Source organism: Cherax quadricarinatus, unplaced genomic scaffold (assembly GCF_038502225.1).
Source record: "Cherax quadricarinatus isolate ZL_2023a unplaced genomic scaffold, ASM3850222v1 Contig3107, whole genome shotgun sequence".
NCBI classification, from domain to species: domain Eukaryota; kingdom Metazoa; phylum Arthropoda; class Malacostraca; order Decapoda; family Parastacidae; genus Cherax; species Cherax quadricarinatus.
The window spans coordinates 32,350-48,876 of NW_027198133.1; the positions used below are offsets into that span (position 1 = coordinate 32,350).

The 16,527-nt window shown below is 38.3% G+C and overlaps 2 non-coding genes across 2 annotated transcripts; both read right to left on the reverse strand.

The window, feature by feature from the left end:
• Positions 1-1,069: 1,069 nt before the first annotated feature.
• On the reverse strand, positions 1,070-1,140 carry TRNAG-GCC (transfer RNA glycine (anticodon GCC)). Its single transcript has one exon. It is a non-coding gene; the product is annotated as a tRNA-Gly (tRNA).
• Positions 1,141-1,529: 389 nt separating this feature from the next.
• On the reverse strand, positions 1,530-1,600 carry TRNAG-GCC (transfer RNA glycine (anticodon GCC)). The gene has a single exon. It is a non-coding gene; the product is annotated as a tRNA-Gly (tRNA).
• Between the last annotated feature and the right edge of the window lie 14,927 nt (positions 1,601-16,527).

The following is a 16,527-nucleotide window of genomic DNA, read 5'->3' on the forward strand; positions in this document are numbered from 1 at the left end:
AATAATATCTATGTTTCCTGCACTTGCAATTAATCTTAGCTCATCTATCTTATTTCTAACACTCCTGCTATTAGTATAGTAAACCTTAAGGGAGCTAGTCCCTTGCTGCCCTCTGCTGTCCCCCTTTGTTTGCTGACCTGTTCTATTGTCTTTATTTATAACTTCATGCTGAATGCCTTTTATACATTTACTGTTTCCAACCCTAGTGTTGCAACCTGCTTGTTTCCCACACACACCCATACCTCTATCTTCCATCAGTTTAAAATCATAGGCATTTCACCAATGGCCTTCTCAATCGAGTCTGCAAGTGCTACCACCCCTGCCCCAGAGAGATGAACCCCATCCCTTGCATACATATCATGTTTGCCATAAAAGTTGTTCCAGTTGTCAATGAATGGGATTGCAAGTTCCTTGCAGTATCTGTCTAGCCAGCAATTTACACCAATTGCCCTAGACAACCATTCATTTCCTACTCCCCTTCTAGGCAAGATGCTACATATGATTGGGATCCCTCCCTTAGACTTAATGAAATCTATAGCTGACCTGTACTTATCTAGCAGCTCTTCTCTCCTACCCTTCCCAATATCATTTCCACCAGCACTGAGACAGATAATGGGCTTGTTCCCATTACCTGACATGATATTATCCAGCCTGTTGACAATGTCCCCAACACCAGCTCTAGGGAAGCACACTCTATCTCTCATCTTCTTATTCCTATTACAAAAAGCACGGTCAACATATCTTACCTGAGAGTCACCAACCACAAGAATGCGCTTACCTTCATTAGCAGGGGCAGTAGTACCCTTACCTTCACTGGCCACTGAAGTACATTCATCCTGGAGAACAGAGAAGCGATTTCCTACCTTCAGATCTTCACTCTTAACTTTCCTTACTCTGATGCGCCTCCCATTACTGTGAACAACTCGCCACTTGTAGCAGGTGCTGGGCTGCACCTCACTGCTGGTAGCCGTTGCTACCTCCCCACCTACAGCCTCCTCACAGTGAGAGACAGACTGCACCTCACTGCTAGAAGCCTCTTTCCCCACATCTCCAACCACCTCACACATAATGCATCGGCCGGGAATCGAACCCGGGCCTCCCGCGTGGCAGGCGAGAATTCTACCACTGAACCACCGATGCTGCGTTTGAACCTTCTGGGGTTCACTTTACTTCATTTAAATTCAAGCAGTACTTAAAAAGGATAGCATGTAACGCTTGGAACTGAATTCTGCTTGACAGGCGGTGAAATGAACCACTCACTACCAAAAACCTCTCTAAAAATAAGTCATTACTCAGAAAAAAAAAATATTACTTTCGTATTTCTTAGACAATCTTGTTTTCAATATTAGAGATATTTTCTTAGCATAATTCACACGCTTAGAGGTATTTTACTGTACTTGTTTGTAAAGCCTTATGGTAGGTACTTCCCAACGTGCTAGCTTCTTGCGTGAGGATTACACAACGTGATTAAAAATTTTTACATATCTTATTTGGCATTAAATATATGATCTCTGCAGGCAATAAGTGAATGCATCGGCCGGGAATCGAACCCGGGCCTCCCGCGTGGCAGGCGAGAATTCTACCACTGAACCACCGATGCTGTTCACATACCCTGGGTTCACTTCATTATATCTTAAAATTCATACAAATGCCTTAAAAATTTTGCTAAGTTATTAGAAACCAGTTATTGTTTAGAACACACAATATTATTATACTCAATGTGCGGTTCAAGACGTCCCTCAGCAGCAAAGAACTGAGCGGAGTGAACCCCAGTGTGACAAGCAGGGATACAAACCAGGATCTGATTACCATTATTTATTCTTCCTGCCAAGACAGCAACACCTCATTCAATTCTCTCTGTCTGGTCAATATTCATTTAATATGATTCGCATACAAGTTGTGAGGTGAAAGTTTTATGCACGACATTTATTTCTACCTTTTATTCTGCAATGAAATTATCCATCATGTCTCCCTACCAGTGAGGTGCTGTCAGCTTATTTTGAAAAAAAACTGAACGAGTTTAAGCACAACAGTAATTCAGTAATAAAAACCTTGATGAAAATTACTTAGAATTACACATTAATTTGATTTGCTACGTTAAAAAAAAAGTATAGCAGGAAAATTTACTTAAAATATTGACCAAAAATTCCTATTTTTTTTTTTTAATTTTCACTTATTACCAACGTCTATAAACACTTATCTCATGTGTGCAGAGCGACTAAGCTTCCAGGTGTGTAGCACTGAAGGTTCGCAAATTCAGAATTTACCAGAAGGAGACAATAAACACATACCACCTCACAGAGCACACAAAACACCAAACCATCGATGCTATGACAAAAACTGGGTACTGCCTGTGGTCTACCCTGGCGCAGGGATATACTCTTACGTCATGGAGAGGCCGGTATGTAGTACCTCATTACTCAAAACTTACCCTTTTGGTTACATATAAATTTTACAAACTCAGTAAAACGTCTTAGTATTTACTTTAGAATTAAACAGAAAAAATACATAAAATAAATGTTGGTTGCGAATGTGCAGACTCCACATACTCAACAGTTATTTATTTATACTAGGACGAGTTGCCAGAAGGTCCAAAATGTGGTTTTCTTTTTTTTTTTTTACGTGTAAAAAGAAAATGCACTGCCAAGGTATGTTGTTTACGACGGTAAAGTGATTATGAGATATAATGGGGGATGCCTATGTGTTAGTTCACACCATTAAATTTTCTATTATCTGTAGTGAATAATAATAATAATAATAATAATAATAATAATAATAATAATAATAATAATAATAATAATGTACTCAACCCAGAGGGCATACAGCACTGCAGGTAGGGATGTGCTAAACTATGGGTGTGCAGAGGCTAGGGTGGGTAAGGGTGCTCCATGGTAGAGTTTAGTGGTGGTAGGGGCAAGTACAACAGTATTGTGGAAAATACTGTATATTTTCCGGAAATACGGTAATTTATAGGTAAATAGATGCCCTATATTGTATTTAATAAAAGTGTATTTTTAAAAAGAGGACAGTCGCCATTGTTTGTTTGAACTGAGTAACAGACATTAGTAATGGGAAGAATTTTTCGTGCTCTAGAGGTTAAATTTGGGCTGACACCTCTCAAATAGGAGACGAAATTGTTGTATGTGCATTCTTGCATAACTTGAGATATCAGGCGACAGGACAGGACAACTCCAGGAACCTCAGATAAGCTGTCTAATTTATGTTTAAATACTGGCCAGTAAATTTTTCATAAATGTAGGCAAAAGGGGGGGTCCTGTACATGACACATTAATCTCCAGTCAAATTGGTGAGTGTTATGATTAAGATACTCTCCTTCTGTTATATGTGTGTATATACTATAATCCTTTTTTAATTTTAATATACAGTCCACAAATTTATATATTTACCAGCATTCCTGATGTATATTTCATTTAATAGGTCCAGAGCAACTTGTGGATATGACAGTGGTAGATATCGAAGGGGGACATTTTTTGCGACCTAGGTGTCCCAAATTCCTACTTGTCTAACTGATATTATTATTATAATCAAGGGGGAAGCGCTAAACCCGTAGGATTATACAGCGCCCAGGGGGGGATGTGGAAGGCATTCAGGCTTAATTCGGGGAACTGGAGCACAGATTCAATTCCCTAAATCAAGAGCCCCTCACCAACATCAAGGAACCTTCCATGAGGGGTCTAACTGATAAATAATAATTATCTATGTTCATTTACTGTTATGTATATAATGATACATTCAGATAAATGCAATTTTCCGATAAATGCAATTTTCCACAAGTATATTATCATAACCAAGCGTTAATTATTATTATTATAATCAAGGGGGAAGCGCTAAACCCGGAGGATTATACAGCGCCTGGGGGGGGATGTGGAAGGCATTCAGGCTTAATTCGGGGAACTGGAGCACAGATCCAATTCCCTAAATCAAGAGCCCCTCACCAACATCAAGGAACCTTCCTTGAGGGGTACCAAGCGTTAAGCCCGTAAGGGTCAAACAACGCTGTGTGCAAGAGTAAAACCCAAATCAAAGTTTTAAAAAATTGAGTCTTGCAGCAAAGGTGGGACTTTCAGCGAGGTCACTTGGAGTGATCCGGGGCAATCTGGAAAGCCAACCTATCCTCTTAACTCCCATAAAATCTATGCAGCTCTTCTCACATTCCTTTTCAGCAAATTTGTTGATAATGTCCTCTATGTAAAAACAAAAATAATTGTCACAACGGAATCTTTTTAAATACGAGATAAAGGCGATTAAAATTTCCCGCACGAAGAGGAAAAGGGAACCCAGTTAGCAAGGTAGAATTATTATTATTATAATAGCGAGGTAGAAAATAATTTCAAGAAGCCTTTATCAGCAGTTGATGAGCTGCGGAAGAGTATGTGCCTGCTGGTATAGTGGTGGTTCACAGTATATCAATCTTAATATTTTTTACTGCATTATTATAATCAAATCTAAGCGCATAACCCACCAGGGTCATACAGCGCTGCAATGCATTATTAATCATAACTAAGTTCCAAACCCACCTGGGTATTGCTACAGATGTGTGTAATGTTATGGCTAGGCTAGCCTTGCATGTTACCTCTAGGTAGATGAACCCACTTCTTTGATTTGAGCTCTTCATCGGATTATTATTGTCATTTCCCTGAAGAAGAATTAGGTCTTTTTTCCTGGGTCGTCACCAGCGTCAAGGAACCATTTTGGAGCCCTTCACCTGCATCAAAGCACCCACCCTCCAAGTCCTATTAGAAATTGGCATCAAAGAAAAAAACCTTGAATTATCAGAGACCAACATCAAAGAAAACGCCTTGAAAAAATTGTTTGCAAAACCCCCTCAAGGAAGGTTCCTTGATGTTGGTGAGGGGCTCTTGATTTAGGAATTGGATCTGTGCTCGTTCCCCGAATTAAGCCTGAATGCCTTCCACATCCCCCCCGTAGGCGTTGTATAATCCTCCGGGTTTAGCGCTTCCCCTTGATTATAACAATACACGTATTTGCAAAACACTAGAACTGGTCAATTAGTGCTTTAAGCATATTCCATTTTTAAATATCAAACTTGCTATTAATTATTATAACTTGCTGCTGCCATGACCAGTTTACTTAGCACAATCATAATCACAAAGCAAATAAGATTCAATGTCTCGTTGGCTACATCAGCAAATTTAGGCGAGGAAATATCCTCACCATTAATGCGGAAATGCTTGGTTCCTGAAAACATCACTCACACCCAGTGTCAGGAGAGGCCGTCAAATCATAGGAAGGGCGCTAAACCTGTAGAATTCATAAAACGTCTAGGAGAATGGAAGGCATTCAGGTTTGATTCAAAGAATTGGAGCACTAGTCAAATTATATCAAGTCCTTAACCAGCATTAGAAACCTACCTACCTTAAGGGGAGGATTATTATTATTATTATAATCAAAAAGAAGCGCTAAGCCACAAGGACTATACAGCTTAAGGGGAGGAGAGACTAGGCAGGGTATCAGATACAATGCCTGGGGAAACAGAAGGCATTCACGTTCGATCCATGGCGAGCACAAACTCAATTATGTAGATCAGGAGCCCCATACCAGCAGATATATTTATAGCAGTGCTAAGCCCATGGGGTTTACAGCACCTGAAGAACGAGGAACAGGATGGAGTAAAGAAAATAAAGACAAGAGGCTGAAAGGACTTGAGATCTGACCCACCATAATACACTTAATACAGTTGAAAATGTAAGACATGAATAGTGATGAGAGGAACAGCAAAATGTGCATTCAAAACTATTTGAATCCAGTAATTGTCCTTAGATCTATCAACACCAAGGCAAAAAAAAAATACAGCAGCAGACTTGACCTCGGAACATTCATGGTAAAGAAAAAATAGGAGCACAAAGACTACATTGAGAATAATAAATTGAAGGGACAAAAAGGGATGACTGAAGCCATTAGCTTTGAAAAGGTCTATGAATTACCTTAAGTTGTTCAAGCAGACAAGCCCTTAGAATGACCGCAACATACCTTAGCAACACCAAAGCACATATATGCATTAGTACTTCAATTATAATAAAGAAGTGCTAAGCCACAAGGGCTATACAGCTATGCATTAGTACACTATTACATTTAAAGGCATGGGCTCAACCTGTAGAGGTCTTACAGCACCTGGAGTAATGGGTTAGATCCAGGGTAAAAGACTTGTCCAATTCACTGCATCGACATAAGAGCATAAAGCCTTCAAAGGAATGGCATAGTATCACTTGCCCATATCCAATTACAGGATGAATTTACATTAGGAAAGCTGCAGGTGAATGCTTAAATTAATTCCACTTTTTTTATGCAGTGCAAAAATAATGTAATTTACATGTAATAAAACTGGAAGGCACAAAGGCCACTAGAATGCAATGCCATTTCAGGAGCACTAAACCCTTAGAGGTAATACAGTGCCTGGGAGAATGCTGTTAGGTCATTATGTTATGCAGTGGTACCTCGGGATACGAAATTAATTCGTCCCAGAAGGTCATTAGTGCCGATACCGAACGAATTTGTTTCTTAAGCAATAATGTAAATTAGATTAATCCGTTTCGGACCTCCAAAAATACACTTACAAAAGCACTTAAGTAAATACACTTATAATTGTTTGAGTTTTGAACTGTTCATATCCTGAGGTACCACTGTACTTTAGGTCAGACGACTAATTATATGCGACTTGTGACCCAATAAGTAATAGTGCCAGCTGTTAATAACACTTGAAGGCATCCATTTGTGACTGCAAATATATCATTTACATAACTGCAAACATTATATACCAAAGGCTGGATCAAAACTATGATAATTATTTCATCATACTTTATGATTCACCAGTAACTTGCCTATCAGTATTCTGAGTTATGCATTCTTAAAAACTAGTAGCAGTACTTTTAAGTAAATTCAAAACAGGGATAATTAAATTGCTTTTTTTATAATTATTTAATCTGAGTACAGGTAAGTATTTCACTTCGACTCCTTGACTTGAAGGCCTGAAAAGAAAAAAAAAAAAATTAGCACAAGGTAAACTAAATATATTTCAACTGGAGCATCCATTTCCAAAATGGAATAATGTCTGAGCATGTGTAATTCATATATACTTCACACATAAATAAGTCATAGATTAAATCTATACCAGGCAAGATTAATTACTCTACTTAAATACATTTAATGTCAATGAGAGAAAGCAAGAGCAAGCTGCATTAAGAATTGAGATTTTGAAAGAATATTAAAAGCATCAGAGAAAGAGGACTTTAGGAAATAGTCATTGGAAAGGTGGTTTACAAAATTTGTCCAAGGAAAAATTATATTCAGCAGATTATAATAGCATGGGGCATATAACTCCTCACTGAACTGCACTTTATGGTAGGAATATACAATAGGGCATCTATGCTCATTAGAAACAGCAGAGGCAAAGCTCAATAACATTTTAAAAGATTTTAATAAATGGAAAACTGACCAGGAGTTTTAGAGCCCCCCCACAGAGAAACATGTTGAGAGCAAATCAAGATTTTTTTTTTTTAGGCAATATATTCAGAACACAAGAATGAGATGAAAGATGGGGAGGAAAGAAGAGGGTACAAACCAGCAAAAACAAACTACAGCCTCTCCTCACTTAGCGACACACTCGTTTATCGATGACTCGGACTTATGACGGGCTCTCTGACCAATATGCATACCCAAATAATATATATTAGAGCTAATTTCTTCTATTGCGTTTATTACAATATACAGTACACTACTGTATAAACATTTAAAAATACAGTGGACCCCCGGTTTACGATCAGCTCCCAATGCAACCAATTATGTAAGTGTATTTATGTAAGTGCGTTTGTATGTGTATGTTTGGGGGTCTGAAATGGACTAATCTAATTCACAATATTCCTAATGGGAGCAAATTCGGTCAGTACTGGCACCTGAACATACTTCTGGAATGAAATATCGTAAACCGGGGGTCCACTGTACTAAAAGTTATAAATGGTGCAAAGGTGACATTAAAACAATATCAAAGATGGTACGACACAAATCCACTACCATTATAGTATGCTCCTTGCTTAACAAATTCATTTACCGATGTGGTCTTAGGAACGGAACTCCGTAGTTAACCCTTTCAGGGTCCAAACCGTAGATCTATGCCATGAGCTCAGCTCACTCTGATAAACTGTGAGTGGTAAATTTGGGCCTAGATATGAGAGAATACATCTACGTGGTATGTGTGCACCACATAAAACAAATCCTGCAGCACACGGTGTATAATGAGAAAAAAACAGACCGTGATTTTCGATTAAAACGGTGAATTTGCAGCGTTTTTCGTACGTTTTTTATAGTTGTACAGTGGACCCCGGTTAACGATATTTTTTCACTCCAGAAGTATGTTCAGGTGCCAGTACTGACCGAATTTGTTCCCATAAGGAATATTGTGAAGTAGATTAGTCCATTTCAGACCCCAAACATACACATACAAACGCACTTACATAAATACACTTACATAATTGGTCGCATTCAGAGGTGATCGTTATGCGGGGGTCCACGGTATTTGCGATTTCTTGGTCTCATTTGATAGAATGGAAGACACATTACAGAAATAGAGATGATTTTGATTGGTTTTAGCACTGGAAATGGCTTGAAACTGAGCGGAAATGTTAAATTTTTGCCGATATTCAAGAGTAAACAAACGACCTCACACATCTAATACATGCCAGCTGGCGAGTCTAATATACATTCACAAATGTGGAATGATATTTATACAATTATTACAATATTGCACAACAGTAAATCTTCTATTTTTTGGTGTGAATAAAAATTAATTGTGAATAAAAAATCAAAATGGAATTCATTTGTAGAGCTACCTACACTGTTTACTGTGGACCCTATTTTGAAATTGGAATGTTTTGAACTTTGCGTTAAATTGGCCAAATTGCCAATTTCCAATCACTATTTTGTAGCTGAAACAGTTGACTTGGCGGTTTCTTGTGCTCAATCGATAGAATAAAAGTAATACTAGTGAAATAGCTAAGAATTTGGTCGACTGGAATAACATAATTCGCCTAAAATGGGAGTCCAAGTCGGCAAAATCGCCAATTCGTAAATATCACTGACATCAAAATTCGCGAGAGCATAATTTTGTCAATTTTCCATCAAATTTTGTACTTTTTGTTTTATTACCTTCACAAAAAGATTCTCTACCATTTCATAAGAATTTTTTTTTTTTTATTTTTTTTTTTTGAAAATTCTTGAATACTGGGGCACCACTTCAGATTTTGGCCTTGGACCCTGAAAGGGTTAAGATAGAAATCACAATGGAAAATGCATAGGGTAAAAATATAACTTTTTATTAAGTTAAAGACAAGACAGTTTTAAGAAAGAATATGGCATGAGGATGGTCAAAACTAATAGGTGGGATCCTCATGTCATCAAGAGGAATGCATACAGTTGCAAAGTGTGTGTTTGTGTGGATGTACATCAATTTATTAGAAAAGGGGAGTCGGATGAGCAAATGGGAGGCAAGTTCAATACATAATTACAAGAGTTAGTATAACAGTCAAAAAGACAAAAAAATCAGCAAATGCCATTCAAAATAGCGCAAGCAGCCGAGTCTGCAAGAGATGACCAATGCAAACAACTAAAGAATACACACACACAAGTATATAAAACCAAATACAGTGGACCCCCGCATAACAATTACCTCCGAATGCGACCAATTATGTAAGTGTATTTATGTAAGTGCGTTTGTACATGTATGTTTGGGGGTCTGAAATGGACTAATCTACTTCACAATATTCCTTATGGGAACAAATTCGGTCAGTACTGGCACCTGAACATACTTCTGGAGTGAAAAAATATCGTTAACCGGGGGTCCACTGTATTAATTGAATTAACTAACCTAATTCTGCAAGTTCAAATTTTTACATGATTAACATAAAATTCAAAACTGATCAAGCAGGTACTCACCAGGAGGAAGAGATTGCTTTAGCTTCTCTGCTTTCTCACGATCATTAATTACCAAGGTGTACAGGAATCTAGAACAGCGAACCTTAAATTTAACATTATCAGGATTCTTCTTTATCTTGACAGCTGAAAAACAATTTACAAATACAATGTACAAGATCATTAACATAATTATTCTGGAAATAAACCTTCAATCCTTATCAAAGTAAAATAAATACATCACATGCCATAATCTTTTTATTAACTTTACTCGGAAAACCTACTACAGTACTGCATCACATATAAACTATTTATCACAAGTTTTTTCACTGTAAAATGACATTAATATATAAACATTTAATTAAATATAAATCTTACACTATACCCAAATATGCAACATTTGTACTTCCAATTTTTTTTTAAATTTAACAACCTAGGTAAATATTATTACTAGGAAATTTCAAGTTTCTTGTAACTATAGTGTGTGTTTAGCCTCCCACATCTACAACACAAATATTACAGGATTTGAAACACTAACACTAACTCTGAATCACCATTTTGATTTTCTTAATATAATTAACCCTTAAACGGTCCAAACGTATATATACGTTCATGCGCATAGCACCCCAAACGTATATATACGTTTTCTTTCGTCATTCATTCAACATTGCCACAATAAGACTGAGTCACCTAGGCATGAGCGAATGGGTGTGCACACTCACTGTGCGCCATATTAAAATAATTGGGTATGCCTGGGTACCATATGCTCTTTTTTCCTTTTAAAAGAAAAGATTTTTTTCCTCAAAAAATTTGGGGCACTACGCGAGTGAACGTATATATACGTTCGGACCGTTTAAGGGTTAATGGATACATGATAAACTGTATTAAGATACACCAAGTGAGGCACAGCCAAAACAGTGACACTATACAGAAAATTATAATCTTTCTTCCCAAATACAGTAGTGCTAATTTTAATTTTCAATCAGCAGTACTGTAGTCACCACCAATCATTTAAGTTTCTGAACACTTTTTTTTTTTCCCTCTTGACAAAAATAAAATGCTGTACTATGCATTCATTAATACATCTGCTGAAAACTCTCAAAACTTATTTCAAGGCCTTATTGTGCCACACCCAATACAAGGCTACATTTTTTAGCTAGCGAGCAATTCACAATAAGACTTCACTGGCTACACTCAAGCAGTCTGGTACTTTTATGTACCAGTAAAATTCAACAGCTGCAACAACACGGAAAATGTCAAGGTTATTTAAAAAAAAAGACCTAATGTACAAGGTCATGACACTAGGTGGCCTGTGGCCTGATTCATGTTGCCCATGGCAACCGCTCTCGCTTAACATGCCGAGTGTCCATGGTTCGATCCCCAGCAAGGGTGAAAACATGGGGCTTATATTCTTACACCCGTTGTCCCGTTCACCTAGCAAACAAGTAGGTACCTGGATGCTAGTCAACTGGTGTGGGTTGCATCTTGGGGGACAAGACTGAGGACCCCAATGGAAATAAGACAAAGTCCTTTAATGACGCACTGGGTTATTCTGGGTGGCTAACCCTCTGGCATTAAAAATCCAAATAAAGCCTTATCTCTCTTACCTTACACACCTCGAGTACCTCTGGTATAAGAATTATCACATCACTAAATGATATGTAAAATGACAGTAATTTATAAATTCGTCTGTAATATGGAATCTGGAGTAAAATACATCCACTCTTTCCTTTGGGTCATCCTGCCATGTCAGAAGAGCCATCAAGAACAAATTAATGAAGATTAGACCCTAGTACAACACTAGATGTAGCAGAGGCTTGATCCTCCATCTGCTGAGGAAGAGACAGATGTATTTCTCATTTGCACTCGCCTAGTTGACCCCCGAAACAACCTCGAGGCAGGTAGGGAGAAGTTTCAGATATTTTATTTTCCTACTGGCAGAACTGTCCCATATTTAAATTTTGTAAAATTATCAGCAAGCACTAACTTAATATAACCTATCCTAAAATAAACAAATTATGATGTCAGATGACTCCAACACTAGCAACTTGGAGATTTGGCAAATACACTGGATGGGTGGATGAGATTACTAATGGATCTGATTACTAAATCAAATTTGTGGTGACTTGTCTTAGTTGAGCATGCACGTATTAAGAAAAATATAATACAAGTAATTTGAAACAAATCCAGCAAGCATTTTTCAAAATTGGTTAGATAAACGAGTAGGATTTGCCTAGCATGAGCCAGTAGGCCTACTGCAATGCTTATGTTAAATGAACCACACAGGTTTAGAGCTTCATAATCTAACATTATAAGAGCACTAATATTAAGACAAGAGGCTCCTGCACCAGCCAAATTAGGTGTACACTGTCATTACTTGCAAATTCTATTGTGATTTAGGACACGTTCTTTCACACACAAAATATAAAAATATAATATATATATATATACATAAATATATATAAATCTATTATATATATAGTATAATCTTACAGGTTTAGCCCTCCCCCATATACATACATACACATACATACATACATACACATACATACTAGATTATATATTTATATATATATATATATATATATATATATATATATATATATATATATATATATATTTTATATATATATATATATATATAGAGATATATTTTATATATATATATACATATATATATATATATATATATATATATATTTGTATATTTGTGTATATATATATATATATATATATTTATATTATTTATATATCTATATATCTAGTATGTATGTGTATGTGTGTGTATGTATGTATATGTATGTATGTGTATGTATGTATGTGTATGTATGTATGTGTATGTATGTATGTGTATGTATGTGTATGTATGTATGTATGTATATGTATGTGTATGTATGTGTATGTATGTATATGTATGTGTGTGTATGTATGTATATGTATGTGTATGTATGTATGTGTATGTATGTATATGTATGTATGTATGTATGTGTATGTATGTATGTGTATGTATGTGTATGTATGTGTATGTATGTATGTATATGTATGTATGTATATGTATGTATGTGTATGTATATGTATATGTATGTATGTGTATGTATGTGTATATGTATGTATATGTATGTATATGTATGTATGTATGTATATGGGGGAGGGCTAAACCTGTAAGATTATACTATGCACGTGGGGGGGATGGGAGGTATTCAAGCTTAATTCAGGGAACCGGAGCACAGATTCAATTCCCTAGATCAAGAGCCCCTCATCCTTGAAAGGTTTATTGAGGAAAGTCAATCAATAACAAAGTATCCTTGGCGTTTTGATAATGAAACTTCACTTTGTGAATGCCTGTTCATTCTTAATCCACTCAGAATTATCAATATTTATCCTCCAAACACTAGAAGTTGAGCTTAAAATACCTTTAACTTTTCCACACAGTTTGCTAGTCGTTTACCGTAGCAGTTTTTTCCAATGCGAATTAACCAATGTATGGGGATTAAATAAAATGTACAGCCAACCTAAACAAAAAAAAAGGCAGTACTACGACCAGGATAACCAGGGAAGTACTTACATTTTGCGTCCTTCCTCCGTGCTGTTAAAAGGAAATCCTTGATCTCCATTATTTGCTTCGGCTGCAAAGGAGACATATTACTTACTATTTTTCTTAACCTTTATACTTTATAAACAAATATTTTTTTCAGAGATGTATTATCTCATTACACTTCGAAATAGCGTATTTTAACTCATCATATAATAACAAAAATTAAATGAATCTGATCAAATTTCACTTACCATGGTGGATGTTCAGTTAGTTGCAGCACCACCTGAAAATATCAAATAAATTTTAGGTAACGTACAATTCAAATTTATCTAAAATAAACACGTACAGTTGTTGGACACTGTATGCAAGTGTTGGAATTATCAGTAACACTCATAAGTATAACAAGGAGAGGATGAATGATGATAAACTTACCAAGGGTAAGATAGGCCGCCTTACGCTAACACTGCTGACACAGGAAGGACAGACAACAACACTCAAATGAAGAACCACCTTCTCTATCTTATATACATTTATTAAGTACTCGAAATATTTATCGTAACAATATACAACGTTTTGAATAAAATGAATTTATATTAGCTTTATACTTTTTGCCTAGCATTTTTTAAGTATAAAATAACAACTGTAAGAAGTGTCGTTGATAATGAAAAAAAATGAATAACAAACATTACAATATCAACAAATATTGGTTTATTAAAGAGGAACTTTTTTTTTTTTTTTTTTTTTTATTTTTATTTAAAACATGACATTACAAAACTCATTTAATTCTATAAATTAACACAATCCTCCCTACAGCTAATATTACACACCACACTTACAACTCCATGTGGGTACACCCCCCCACTTCCCTGCTCCCTCATCCAACCACTTAACCCAAACCATGTTGGAGCTACTCAACAGAATTACATGATATATATATCACAACAAACATTACATTGCTACAACATAAAAGGCATGTAGCACACATAAGTATTTCACTACAGGAAAGACACCAACCCTAAAAATTATCACCAACACAAACGTGTTTGAAGCCTCAACCCCCCCCCCCCTTGCATGTCCCACCCAAACCTATTCACAACCAAACATACAAATTATACAGTAAAGAAAAAGAATACAACATCGTAACACATTGATACAGTACATGTATATACACCCATGTCACAAATATCATTACAAAGGGTCTGTCCTTGTGCAAACAAGAGGCCTCATAACAGCCGGTCCTGCATAAGTAACACTACCAGTGTTTTTATACATTGTGTATGCATAGGTATAAAATACATACCTAATACTTGACATAGAACATAAGAATGCTCCTAAAACCTCCACCATACAGACCCCACCCACTATCATACAACATATAGTCCAAGATTCATACACACAGCAGCAGCACATGCCACCTCAACCGCACCAGCGTACCTTAGGCGCACACAGGCGCAGGCAACAACACCTCTAACCAGAACCTAACACTACTCACATTCCACAATTTACAGACACATCTGAACAGCACATATCAAGCCACTTTCATCCTAACACTGGGCACATGCCCCTCTCTCAAGGAGCACGCTATCTGGTGCCCCCAGACACACACGCCATTAACCGTCGCTGCCATCAAGCAGCAGACCTCATCACACCTTCCACGACTATTCCCGCCCCTGTCTAAACCCCCCCTCACACCTGGCTAAGGTTTCCTCCCTCGCTGCCCCACTTGTACTTTTGCATGCCCACTTGGGCCCTGGGGGCCACGTTTGCCATGCTCTCCACGCACGACACCCGTGCCACCTGGCACCACCAGCTGTCTCTGCTCACCTCCACTAGCACACCGCCCCTCCCCATCTACCGATGCTTTCTTCCCTGTTCGTTGAGCCGGCGTCAGGACGTCGTCAGAGTCCGACAATGCTGCAGCCCTCTTCCTCGTCCCAGCATCCTCCTCCATATTTGTGACCGGATCGTCCACACGATGTACCTCCACCACCACCTTCGTCTCTGCCTTCTGACGAGGGGTCACCACGTCCCCGCCAGCCCCACCAGCACCAACAACCTCCTTCTGCTGCTGCTCGACCGCCACAGACACGATCTCCGGACTGGCCGTCGTCACAGCCGGGGAGACCACATCCGTAGATGAGAACATGGTATGCAAAACAGACGCTATTGTCGCATCCAAGTCCTCCACTTCCACAGTCACCTGGTCTTCCCCGGAAGCCTGCTGTACCACCGGCGATGCAGGTGACTCGAGAGACGACAGCTCCAGATTCGACACCACCGCTGGCTCCTCAATCTCCTCACTCCAAAGCCGACCGTGGCCACCAACTCCTTTTCGTCCACGTATGGGAGCCTCCTGCCCATCGTCATTCGTTGATCCACCGGCTGGCCTTCTGGCCTGCCCTCGCTGCCCACACTCTGCTGCCATATGATCATATTCACCGCAGAGGCGACACGTCCGTCGTTGACCAGCATAAGACACCATGACCTGTGTGCGAAAGTCATCAAGGTACACATACGATGGTATGGCCTGGCGTAGAGACATCTTGAGGGTAAACGAACCGTCTGGGAGACCAACATACGCCCCAGCCACCCGCATGCCTTGTTTAGCCATATGTATCACTCCATATCTTCTGAAAACACTGCGGAGGTCTGTTGCATCGGCCTCGAAGGGCACATTGCGCAGTTTCACCCACGTATATTGTCGAGAGACATCCACCATACGCACATGCACGTCAGGGGACACATCTACGCAGAGATCTTGGAACTGCTCAACCAGCTGCTCGTACACTGGCTCGTAGAGTAGTTTTACAAATATCCGGTATGCGCCATTTAATGCCACTCCGTACAAATCCTTGTCCGCAATACCATAAGTATCACGGATAATCTTAGGTAGCAAAACTTGTTCATTCTCAGGCGTAATCGCCCCCCGAACAAGCTGTATACCAACGGTATTCACCCGCCTCCTCACGCTGAATACCATGACGTCACCGGATAGCTTGCTAGACTGTCAGCAGAGAGGTATGAGGCACGTCCACACTCCCTGGCAGCTA